Source organism: Parasteatoda tepidariorum, chromosome 2 (genome assembly GCF_043381705.1).
Source record: "Parasteatoda tepidariorum isolate YZ-2023 chromosome 2, CAS_Ptep_4.0, whole genome shotgun sequence".
Classification (NCBI taxonomy): Eukaryota; Metazoa; Arthropoda; class Arachnida; order Araneae; family Theridiidae; genus Parasteatoda; species Parasteatoda tepidariorum.
Genome location: NC_092205.1, coordinates 11,223,880 through 11,236,871, shown reverse-complemented (window position 1 = coordinate 11,236,871; position 12,992 = coordinate 11,223,880). Strand labels below are relative to the sequence as shown.

Genomic DNA, 12,992 nt, shown 5'->3' with positions numbered 1-12,992 from the left:
AGCAAGGCAAGTTCGCAGCAATGTCAAGGTCATGCTAACTGCCTTTTTTGACTCCAGTGGCTTAGTACATCACGAGTACGCACCACACGGTACTACAATCACCAAGGAGTACTACCAAGAGGTTCTGCGTCGCCTTCGTGACGCAGTGAGGCGCAAGCGCCCGGATCTGTGGGCAACAGGCAGTTGGAAGCTCCATCATGATAACGCTCCCGCACATTCTTCCCATTTAATTCAGAACTTCTTGACAAAACACAGCACACCAGTGGTTCGTCAACCTCCCTACTCTCCTGACATGGCTCCCTGCGATTTTTGGCTTTTCCCAAAGCTGAAAATGCCACTAAAAGGGACCAGATTTCAGACCAGAGAAGACATTATGCAGAATGCGACAGACCATCTGAGAGCCATACCGAAGGAGGACTTCCAGCGATGCTTTCAACAGTGGCAGAAGCGTTGGGAGAAGTGTGTGGCAGCCCAAGGGGACTACTTTGAAGGGGATTTGTATTAAATAATTATATCATAATAAACGTTTATTTTATGAACAAAAGTCGGATACTTTTTGATCACACCTCGTATATATATATATATTAGATATTAGAAAAAAATTACCTTTAAGTAATTTTCTTTTGTTAAGTCATAGAATGCGAAATGGACATGAATCGAATTTTTACCTCTTATTCAGTTTACACATTGTATTAACAAAAATATCGAAATTGTTTTTATAGATTCATAGAATAATCTCATTCGTTTGGGGTCGCTCAAATATTACGCAAGTGCATGTTTTAGGCAATTCTGGATCTTCGGAAAAGTCGAAATATCCCCTTTCTTTGTTTTTTGCTCTAACTTTGACTTGTATTGTAGCAATCTTGTTTCAGAATTAAATTGAAAAAAAAGAAAAGATATAACTTTGCGCAAAACAAAATTAACGTTATAATTAATTTTAAAAAAAATTTGAGTGGATATTTTTTGAATCTTTAGTATTTTTCTTTTGTGGTCTAAATTCGAAACTCTTTTAAGAATTTTTTTCCAACTCTTTCTTTCCCCGAATTTAATTCGAAAATTGAAATTCCTGAGACGATTTGGTAAATTAGAAGATTTTAATATCTTACATATGTATCGCTCAAACTCGTCCTCCCCCTCAAATAAGCATAGCACAAATGTAATATTTGAACTTAATATTTGAATGACCTAACTATTACATTAGACAGTTTAAATATAGATTTCAATCCTTCTTATTTTTTAAAATATTGCATCTAATTGATAGGCTGTTCTGATTGATAGGAATAGATAACTGTTCAAGAGATTGTTCTTGGTGCAAAACACTACTGATTACCAAGTAGGCAATAGTAATTTCTTGTGTACTGTCAGCGAGAGGAAATTCCGTAAAATTCCTATGTACATATCTCAAAACACTACTAGGGACAATTTGATGTAACAGTGTCATATTTAGAAAAAGTGCTGTATTGCCTTAAGCTCTTTGCATAAATGACTACTTATTTACCGATTCGAAAAAAGGTGTTCCAGATTTTTTATATCCGCACATTTTTCGACTAAATCAACTTCAGCACCATAATCGCAGATAAAAAGCAGTGAGTAATATAAAATCAGGCTAACATAAGCATGAATAAAAAAAGCCCATCAAGATCAAATAAAAAAACGCAAACGATAATTTTGCAACTTCTTGGTTTCAACATTGTTTTCCCGTTTCTTCTTTTTATTTTCCCAACGTTCATTTTTAATGTTTTTACATAAAATATTTTTATGTTCTTTTTATGATATCATTATCCATTATTATACTGTATTGGTGGTGATTTTAGTATAAATATGAGCTTTGAAAAAGGAAAAGAATTTTGTGACGTACTTAAGAAGCGTACATTGGTTCGAATTGAAAACTGAACTATTCCATTGGACGACAAGCGGACGAACATCATTTTATGCAGTTTTTGAAACCCATGACTTGAAATTTTGTGCCGTTTATAAAGATGAAAAAAAAAAAAAAAAACATATGACTACTGGGTGACCATTGATCGCAATAATGCGATCACAATATTCTTTCTTTTTTAGTTTCAACTTCGTTTCAGTGCTGTTTCACACCTTAGAACATTATTCTATAGTTGTTCTTGTTAGTACTGAAATGAAAAAGCTATGTTTTTTTTAAAAATTATTTTTATTATTTTCCTTCAAACCACCAAAGTCAACTTTAGGATGACAAAATTTGACAGTCGATGAAAAATAACCTGAAAGACTATGACACCGAGGAAATTGAACAGAAAATGATTACAAAACATGAAATTGTAGGAAATAGAAAATGTAAAATCGAATTAAATTTCGTCAGTACAACATTCAATGAATTTAGTTTCTTTTAAATTTTATTTTTTCAAATGGCAGGCACTGAACTTTTCGTTCTTCGCCTAAGAAGATGCCAGAATTGTTACTCATTTAACGTTACCCAGTGGGCACTTGTGAACCAAAGTCACGGAGGCGAGCAACATTACCCACGCCACATTGCCACAAACCCGTTCATAGGGTGGGCCACATTCACACATGAGAGGACAACACAAGGAGAGAAACATCCATGCCCAGAGCGGGATTCGAACCCGCAGCCATTGGCTTCGCAGTCAGACGCGCTAACCGCTCGGCCATCTGAATTTAGGTTTAATAAAGTTACCTTTAATTTAGTTGTTGTTAATTTACGTCGCACTAGAGCTGCACAATGGGCTATTGGCGACGGTCTGGGAAACATCCCTGAGGATGATCCGAAGACATGCCATCACAATTTTGATCCTCTGCGGAGGGGATGGCACCCCCGCTTCGGTAGCCCGACGACCTGCGCGCGAAGTCGATCACTTTACGGTAGAACAGTTTAACAAGGACCAATACCGCACACCCTCGGTCCCTACGCAGACTGATCCAAGTGGTCACCCACCCGCACATTGACAGCAGCCAGTGATGCTTGCCTTCAGTGATCTGGTGGGAACCGTGTCTTAACGATCAGTCCACTGCGGGACACCTTTAATTTAGAGGCATGGTATAAAAACGCGTAATAATTGGGTACTTGTTTTTCAAAAAGAAGACCACAGATACACACACATGTGACCTATAAAGTCAACGACAGCTGATCGTTAATAAGCAAAATGACATGTTAAAGTTGAGATAAGTTTCTCCACATAAGTTAGAATGTTAATTCACGTGACGTTAATTAAATTTAGAAAGGGTACACAAAAGTCATAAGTTTGGGAAACACTGGCATACATGAAATGGAAAAAGCAGTTGCTAACGTAAGCAAATGCTACGTTTCAACAACCAATCAGGATCGAGATACTCACTCAACGTCACTTGCGGGTATCCCATTGCATACTTCGCGATAAAAGCAATTTTTTAAAGCAAATATAAATTACATGCTCCAATGTTTTTAACTTCAAAGTTTCCATTTTTTTTAATTTCAAAGCACTTAATTGATTCCAAACTCTAACTGTAAATTTTTGAAAAAAATTTCTCTAATTACAAGTATTTACATCTTGAAGGATTTTTTTTTAAAACTAAGTAACAAATTTTAGAAGCATCCATTTATTGATTCAGATAATTTTTTTTAAAGAGTTAATCGATTTAAAAAGTAAGTCAATCAAATGTCTGCTACCGATTTCCACGAAAGTTTTTTTTAAAAAACAATTTCATTTATTATACCAGCTCAGAATTTTAAGTTTCAGTATTTTTGTGACAATAACATAATATTAAACTTCGACCTATAAGAAATTCGATTTAAAAAAAAAAGAAAGATTTTCACTGTGGAAAGAATTACATCCTACGGATACTGTAAATATGGAATATCTTTATCCACTTCCTATGCATACTTCCGTAGAGCTTCCTTTTTTTACTGATATTTAATGAACTTGTCCTTGACCCTGGTCGAAATTGATTGCTTTTATTTTAATTCATAAATAATTATGTTGCAAATATATTTCACGAGCTATTGACCGCGGCTTTGCATGCGCGGAAGCACTTTGATTTCGATTTTAACTATTGAAGTAGGGTATTAGCTATTACATTTTATTCAAGAGATATCAGAGATATTGTCAAAGTTCTCTATGTAGAGCCATGGTGGCTCTGGGGATAGAGCATTCGCCTTCCAATGAGGTGAACCGGGTTCGAATCCCAGCAATGGCTGGTTGATACGAATTCTGCATCCGGCTCGCACCGACCACAGTGCTGATGTCAAATATCTTCAGTGGAAGAAGGGTCATGGGTTAGAGTCTCCTTGCCATCTGACTAACTGTGTGAGATTTTCTTGATTTTCCTCTCCACTTAACGCAAATGCGGGTCGATTCCATCAAAAAGTCCTCCACGAAGGAAGATTTCTCCCAATACTTGATCCAGAAGTTCCCTTGTCTTCTGGATTGGGTTCAAAATTACAAGGCCACGGAGTTGAATGTAGGTAGTCGCAAACTCAAAATTTTCAACAACGGTTAAAAGATAACTTTTTTCAGCTTTTCCTTAAGAATTGTCTACTAGAATTATGAATTAACAAACATTGAAAAAAATATTACCTCAAATTTAATAATATATCATAATTTACTTATGTTATAAATAATTTAAATGCACTTCATAATTAAACAAAAGGTACGACTAGGGGGACCCTGACTAGTCTGTGCCTAGGGCCCCCTCATTTCTTGATCAGGCGGTGATTTTGAAATGCAAATTCTCTTTTTTCTCGACTAGCTCACGATGCATACAGTTTTTGAGTACGGAGTTGAACATTAGTAGTCATGAACCCAAGATTGGGTCGCCTGTTAAACGAAGGTTTTAAAATAAAAAAAGGTTTTCTATGTATTATATTTTAGCAATTGTTTAAAATCAGCCATTGAATCAATCACACAAACCACAATAAGTTTTCAGCACAGAGCAGGCATCAGAAATATTAAAATTATTTCCATCTGTGTCTTGAGATTGCTCTATTACGTGCTGTACAACTTCATAACGCACTTTTGTGTTTCATATAACATGTAATCTACTGCTCAGAAAAAAAGCAAGCTCTGTCACTAACAGTACGCGGCACCGTACCATACGCGGCATATAGCACCGTTTGTTTTACAGCCATTTTACAGTCATTTTAAAAAGAATTATATATGTATCTAAATAATTACTAAGTTTTTATTTCTTCAAAAAATACAAAATCATTCTAAATAAATACTTAACGTGTAGCTTACCATTAGAGACTACTTTAATCATCATTTAAGAGGATGCCATACGACGGGAGAAACTTTTCCTCGCAAATTCTACTTCACTTCCATAAGTGCATTTGAAATATAAAGTGTAGAAAAAGTGAGTTCATGCAAACCATAAAGTTTTAATTGCTGAAAAAAACCCCGAGAATGAAGGGAAAAGTAAGCCTGGCATCAGGTTGGTGGTCGTATAGGCGATTGAAAAAATGCGCTCATGTTAGAATCCCAGATGTGGCTGGTTGATACGAATTCCGCATCCAGATAACACCGACCACAATACTGCCGTAAAATATCCTCAGTGGTAGACCGATCATGGATTAGAGTTCCCTTGTCGTCAGTCTACCTGTAGAAAGTTTTTCGTGGTTTACCTCACCGCGTAACGCGAATGCGGGTTTGTTCCATCAAAAAGTCGTCCACGAAGTCTACTTTGTTCCAATATTTGATCCAGGAGTTTACCCGTCTTTTGAATTGGATTAAAAATTACAAGGCCACAGAGTTGAACGTAGGTAGTTGTAAACTCAAAATTGAGTCAAACGATGGTGATAAGATAAAAATTACAATAAAATCTATGGCACGCGTGCCACATAGCGGCACGTGACAGTTCATTCGGTGAACGTAAGAAGTACACATAAAATTACTTTTATTCGTTATCATTGACCAAAAACATAAAACGCACCTTCAATGCTATCGGTCATCATGGGCGGATTCAGAAAAAAAAAGAACTATTTTAATGCCATTACGACATTTTCTAGGATATAAGAATGATTATAGTACCCTCTTCATTATAGAAGTCTATTCTGCACAAGATATCCATGAAAAAATAATAATATCTTGCATTATTTACTTCAATTTCATTTTATGGTTTTTCCTCAATAGGTGCCTGTTTCAGTATATTTTACCTTAGCTAAAAAGAAAACATTCCAGTAACAGCCCGTTGTGGGCCAGGGGGATCATGGAAGATAAGGCTTCACAATTTCGTGACCAACGGCATGATTGTGGCCAGTACCGTGCACAGGACGCCTTTACTTCCCAGACGAGCTCGTACCCATCAATCTGAAGTTGGGTGGGCTTCAAGCCGTGACTGAATATTTTTTTTAAACATTAAACTGAAATATTTTTAAAATTCTGTTCATTCGCTTTCCATTTGACGCATGGTAATAACTAAACATCGAATATATTTGTACAATATAATTCTGTAATTTAAAACCACAGTACAACGATTTAAAAGTTATTTTTTGAAGAAAAAAATAAGTAAGTGGCACATTAGACATCTGAAAATATTAAGTCGAATTTAATTGACACGCAAATCGACACATTTCTGCATTAGACAATAGCAGCTCAGGCTGTGCTGTAACTAAAAAACAATGTTTTTAATTTTATTGATTCTTGTCTTTTATTTGATTATCAGAATTATATCGGAATATTATTGTATATTTTTTTCANCAGTTGTACGCGTAATTCAACTTAAAGTAACATCAGTGTGACCTCTGTTGTTGCAGATTAGATGACAAATAACTTATATTAGGTTGTAAGATGTTAGTTTAAGGACTGTTAAATTTTTTTTGCTAGTTATTTATTGTTAGCTTGTTTTGCTAGTCCTTGTTTTTTATGGTTATTAATTGTTTTTTGGAATTAATTGTAAATTTTTTTGTTAATAATTGTTTTTTCGTTTTTATATTTTGTGAATTTCAATTTAATTGTTAATACGCTTTATAGTAAACTTTGTGATCGGTGGAGTGCCCATAATATTGTGTCACGTGCCATAAATGGCACGCGTGCCATTGGTTCGCCATCCCTGTTCTAGGATATAAGAATGATCATAGTACCCTCTTCATTATAGAAGTCTATTCTGCACAAGATATCTATGAAAAAATAGTAATATCTCGCATTATTTACTTCAATTTCATTTTATGGTTTACCTCAATAGGTGCCTGCTTCAGGATATTTTACCTTAGCTAAAAGGAAAACATTCCATTAACAGCCCGTTGTGGGCCAGGGGGGTCATGGAAGATAAGCCTCCACAATTTCGTGACCAACGGCATGATTGTGGCAATGTGTTCAGCACTGCGCACAGAACGCCTTTACTTCCCAGACAAGCTCGTATCCATCAATCTGAAGTTGAGTGGGCTTCAAGCCGTGACTGAATATTTTTTTTAAAACTGAAATACTTATAAAATTCTGTTCATTGCTTTCCATTTGACGCATGGTTATAACTAAACATCGAAATATTTGTGCAATATAATTCTGTAATTTGAAACTACAGTACAACGATTTAAAAGTTATTTTTTGAAGAAAAAAATAAGTAAGTGGCACATTAGACATCTGAAAATATTAAGTCGAATTTAATTGACACGCAAATCGACACATTTCTGCATTAGACAATAGCAGCTCAGGCTGTGCTGTAACTAAAAAACAATGTTTTTAATTTTATTGATTCTTGTCTTTTATTTGATTATCAGAATTATATCGGAATATTATTGTATATTTTTTTCATTAAAACAGCAAAATATTGATGACCGAAATATGCTCTTAATATGAGAACTTACAATATTCATTTTAAAACGTATATATTCGCTATTTAAACACAAAAAAAATAAATAAATAAATAAATAAACAAAATATATGTATAAAAAAATATGTGAATAAGTGCAAGTCATCTGTCAAATTATTAATTTTTATTTGTTTATTGACAAACAAACATGGAGAAATTTATAACATGTTGATCTAAATTTTAAATTTTGATACCTACCACACTGTTAGAAATTCCTCCGAAAAAATGCATAAATAACGATTTATTTAATTGTTATTTTACCATATTTAAACAAAACAGTCAAATAACCATAAATAAGATGGTAATCAAACTATTAACAGATAGAAAATGTATACATGGTTTTACAACCATACTAGTTGTAACAGATTTCAAAACCGTAAAGGGGAAAAATAGTCTTCACCGTAAGATTTACAGTTAATCAGATGGACAGACTGCTGCCGGTTATTTTACCATGATTTTAGAAGGAGTAGTAGTAGTAGTTAATTTACGTCGCACTAGAGCTGCACAATGGGCTATTGGCGACGGTCTGGGAAACATCCCTGAGGATGATCCAAAGACAAGCCTTCACAATTTTGCAGAGGGGATGGCGCCCCTGCTTCTGTAGACCAACGACTTGCACGCGAAGTCGAGCACTTTACGGTAGAAAAGTTTAACGAGGACCAATACCGCACACCCTCGGTCCCTACGTAGACTGATCCAAGTGGTCACCCACCCGCACATGACCGTTTTAGAAGGAAAATTCTAACAGTGTATGTGTCATTTATAATAGGCAAAAATCTGAGTGATATTACATTAAAAGTCCGTTATAACGATATTTCATAATAGCATTTGATATTGTCGTCATAGCGATCTTCTCATAATAAGCAAACAAACACATTTAATATTAAAATAGCAGTAAAAGGACCAAAATATGAAATAGACACATTTGATTCTTTTTCTTTGAAAAACTACTTTAATTTAAAATACTGCTGTATTTTAAATTAAAGTAGGATCAAAGAACGCTTTTGTTTATGCTGCCTTTTTTGACCAATTTTTTCATTTATTTTCATCTAAGAAAAGACGGTTTTTGCCAACATATTGTACACCGAAATACGTAGCTCTGTACTTTATGATATGCGATGCCTCTTTACGTCATTGATAATAGTGAATGTTGATTTTATTAGTAAGTTGTCAAGAAGGGAGGGACATGTGGTCAACAAAAGGCATACTGCTTTTGAAGTGCAACGCATTATTTCTAAATAATAAAGAACTTTTTTTTTATCATGGGTGAAAAATAACTCAACCGGTGGTCGCCCACAAATTACTTTTTAAAAATAAGGAGTAAAAAAATTTTTAGAAAGAAATTATGCTCGTTTTTCGCTTTTCTATATAGATACCAGAAATAAATATGAATGCTTTTCCATTTAAACATTTTTTGTACAATATTTCTCCAATATTAAACAGCAGAAAAATGTATTTCCCTTATAAATCTTTTTTTTTTGTCGCAATTGCGGATGGCTAGTAATTTTAAACTCGTAATGAACATACAAATTTTTTTATCTTTATCAATTTAAAGGTGACTTGAAAATTTGTCGTAATAGCAGACTTGGTAATATCTTGTAACTGTTATATCGAACTTATACTATGTTTGCAAACAAGAAGGGTTTTCTTCATTGAAATTCAATTTTTTAAAACAAAAACAAATCTTTTTATTACATTTTATGTATATTTTTACATAAAAGAGAAATTTCGATACTTATTTATTGCACGAATTTATTTTCTTGATAATACTTTATTGCGTATAAGTTTGCAATCCAAATTACCAGACAGTTTTATACCGTGTATAAGCATTATAGTTAACCCCTTAATGGTCGCATAATTTTGAAGAAAACGGTCATAAAAGTGCTTATATTTTTAAAAAAAATAATAATTAAGAAAATAATGTAAAAGTGTATGTACTTCAATTTATGTATTTATTTTTAGTTATTAGGCTGATTTTTAACATGAAGTAGTGACATAGAGTTTAAAATAAACTACACGCATTACAAATAGTCTGGTGTTCCTATCAGGTGTATAGATTGAGAAATAAATGTGATTCTGGGCATAAGTGATAGATTATTTTAATCTTTTCGGCTCATTACTTTTAAACACTAAAGCCCGGAAATATCAAGGACACGAATAACAGAGGGCGAAACTTTACCCCGTCATTTCGATGGGAGCTTGAAGGAAGGGGTTAAACAATAATATTAGACTACTGTGTCCTAGTAGTATATCCTATGTCCTAGAAGAGCAGGTGATTCGAAAGGAATTCCTAAAGCTGGCACGGGGGTCGGCGAACAAAAGCTGTGAAACCCTATATTTTATTTTAAACCCCGTGAAATTTTTAGACGCAATTGAATATGCCAAAACCAAAAATCTGTCAAAATTAAACACAATTTTTATTTTTTATATTTTTTTTACGAAAACATTTGCAATATATTAATTATAATGTTAATACAAAAAAAAAATAAATAAATAAATAAAATAATAATTAAAGTAAATAAGCATACTTAACACGTTCTTTCTGGACGAAGACAAAATAGTCGTTCCAAGTCGGACTTGACAAAGCTACATTGTCAACCAAAGGTTTGATATGCTTTCATTGATAAATGAATTATATAAGTGTAGATAAATTCTGTTGAGAAAAAAAGCTTTTTTTTTTCTTGAGAGCTCATGATAATGTATTTTCAGAATCACTGATTACTAAGAAAGGATGAGTTTCATTCTTGGAAAAAAGATCACATTTTTTCTTAAGGAACAACTTTTAGCCATATAAATTTTTTTTTCCATTCAGTTTCTACCGCAAGCTAAATACATTAGTCATTTTAGGCATATAGTCTGGTTTTAGATTATGTGTGTGTACAGAAAAATACTCAATTCATATTTTCTACCTTAAAAAAAAAAGTTTAAAATTTTTGCACGAACGTCACAAAATACTAGTGAAACGTGAGAAAAAAAGCAGACCACTTTGAATGACTTCTGATCGGGATTCTTCACTTTCTAGGTCTCAACCTTAGTGGCTCGAAGGGGTGACTTCACGCTTATTAATAAGTGAAGACGATATTTTAAGTGATGAAATCAGACACAAAAACGTACTTTCTCTGTATAAACGTTCTTTTTTTTCAACGGATTCAGATTTCTGACCCCCAAAACATAGGGGATAGCTGCATATCTGAAAAATATGGTCCCAATAGTTTGGTCAGGAGAACGGTCTTAAGTTTTGACCCCTCAATGTTAATTTTACTTTTTGCGTATTTCGCTATATCTCAAAATTTCCTTATGCGAATTGAAAAAATTTTGCACGTTTGTCTAAAGATAATAACACGCAAAAATAACCTTTACTAAATATTTATTATTTTATTTAATAATGGTTGAAAAAATTTGGAGGCATACAATTGTTTGCATTATTTTAAAGAACATAATTTTGCATGGTGAATTACAAAATTTGAGTAAAGTCGGTCGAATAGTTCGTGAGAAATTGAATTTTAAAAAAGTTAGATATTCAAGCGGAATAAGCAAAATGTAAAATTAACATAAAGGGGTCAAAACTTCGGACCACTGTCCTGACCGGGATAGCCTGGTTGGCAGGGCACTAGACCGGCCGAATACTCCACGTGTAGTAAGAGACTGGTGCACGTTAAATCTGTCGGGTCACAAAGTCCTCCATGTTCTCATAACAAATTATACCTCTGGGGGTATTGGAGATTGATCGTTCAGGTCAAAATTACGATCTGTGGATGAAAGAATGGATCAGCCTTACAAACGAGTGTAGCCACTATAAAATTCTTGGCCATAGATGGTGCCACTGGAAAGCAAGAACAATCGCACCCCTTGCCTTAATGGCCAACGTTTAGTGACGATAACAACATTTAGTGACCATGATATTTAAAGTAAAGAAATCAGACATAAAAACGTACTTTCTCAGAATATACCTTTTCCCAATGGAATTAGATTTTTTACCCTCAAATTATAGGGAGTATCAAAGCCGTCCCGGAGAATACAGTAGACACTAAGTGCGCGCACGTGACCTCTCAGCAAAAGAAAAAGAGGATTCAAAGAGGTAGGCTTGGTGGCGATCCATGGCAACACGTCGGGGAGATGGGCAAGGGAGACAGAAGCAACTCCAAGGGAAAAAAATTCAACTCCACGAAGGCAAATTTCTCCCAATAATCGATCCAGTTCCCTTGTCTTCTGGAATGGGTTCAAAATTACAAGGCAACGGAGTTGAACATTAGTAGTCGTAAACCCATAAAATTGGGTCGGCTGTTCAACGACGGTTATAAAAATAAAATTATAGGGGGTAGTAGCAATTTGGAAAATATGGTCTTAATAGTTTGGTTTGGAAAGCGGTCCAAAGTTTGGACCATTTAAAGTTAATTTTACTTTTTGCGTAATTCGCCATGTCTCGAAAATTTTTTTTAGCGAAATAAAAAAAAAAATACGCATAAAAAATTACCTACTCGTTTAGCCGCAAAAAATTCCATGCGAAAATATTTTTAGTGAGTATTTATTAAGTAATTTAATAATACGCGAAAAAAATTTGTGCAGTAAGGTATATAATTTTTACATCATTTCAAAGAATGTATTTTTACATAGCAAAATATAAAATTTGAGGAAGTTTGGTTGAACAGTTCTTGAGAAATCAAATTTTAAAAATACGGCATTTGCAAAAGATGATTTCTCAGAAATTATTCCACAAATTTCACTCAAATTTTGTCATTTGTAATTTAAAATTTACATTCTTTGAAATAATTAAAAAAAATTCTTTTTTCATTTGTGCGAGATAACTCTGGATAAAAAAAACTAATGGTACAAATAAAAAAATTTGAATATTAACTTAAAACTTATGTATTATGTTTTGCTTTAGTTCCTCGTATTTAATAATAAAATAAAAAAATATGTTGATTTTTTGCATTCTCCCCCCCCAAAAAAAAATCGGCAAGGGAAGCGATTAATCAGGTAATACAATACTGAGTATTTATCGACATATTTCAAGGCAACCCATACACCAGTATAGATGGAAATGAACTGCCGAAGAGTACCTTAGAGTACTAAGTACTCTAAGGTATAAATTCAAGGTAAACTATCTTTTGAAATAGTAAATGGGGAGATTTACTTGCATACCTCTTATTTAATGTAGCCTTAGATAAAGTAATTAGAGACAATGCTATGACTAAAAGGGGTGTTATTTTTAGTAGAACTAAGTA

At 33.8% G+C, this 12,992-nt stretch overlaps 1 protein-coding gene across 1 annotated transcript in view; it reads right to left on the bottom strand.

The window, feature by feature from the left end:
- LOC107445632 (peroxisomal acyl-coenzyme A oxidase 3) overlaps positions 1 to 10,373 on the bottom strand; it is a 42,140-nt gene extending 31,767 nt beyond the window's left edge. The window contains exon 1 of the mRNA XM_071177169.1: positions 10,296 to 10,373. The gene's annotated coding sequence lies outside the window, so the exon portion shown is untranslated. The remainder of the gene's footprint in view (positions 1 to 10,295) is intronic.
- Positions 10,374 to 12,992: the final 2,619 nt, after the last annotated feature.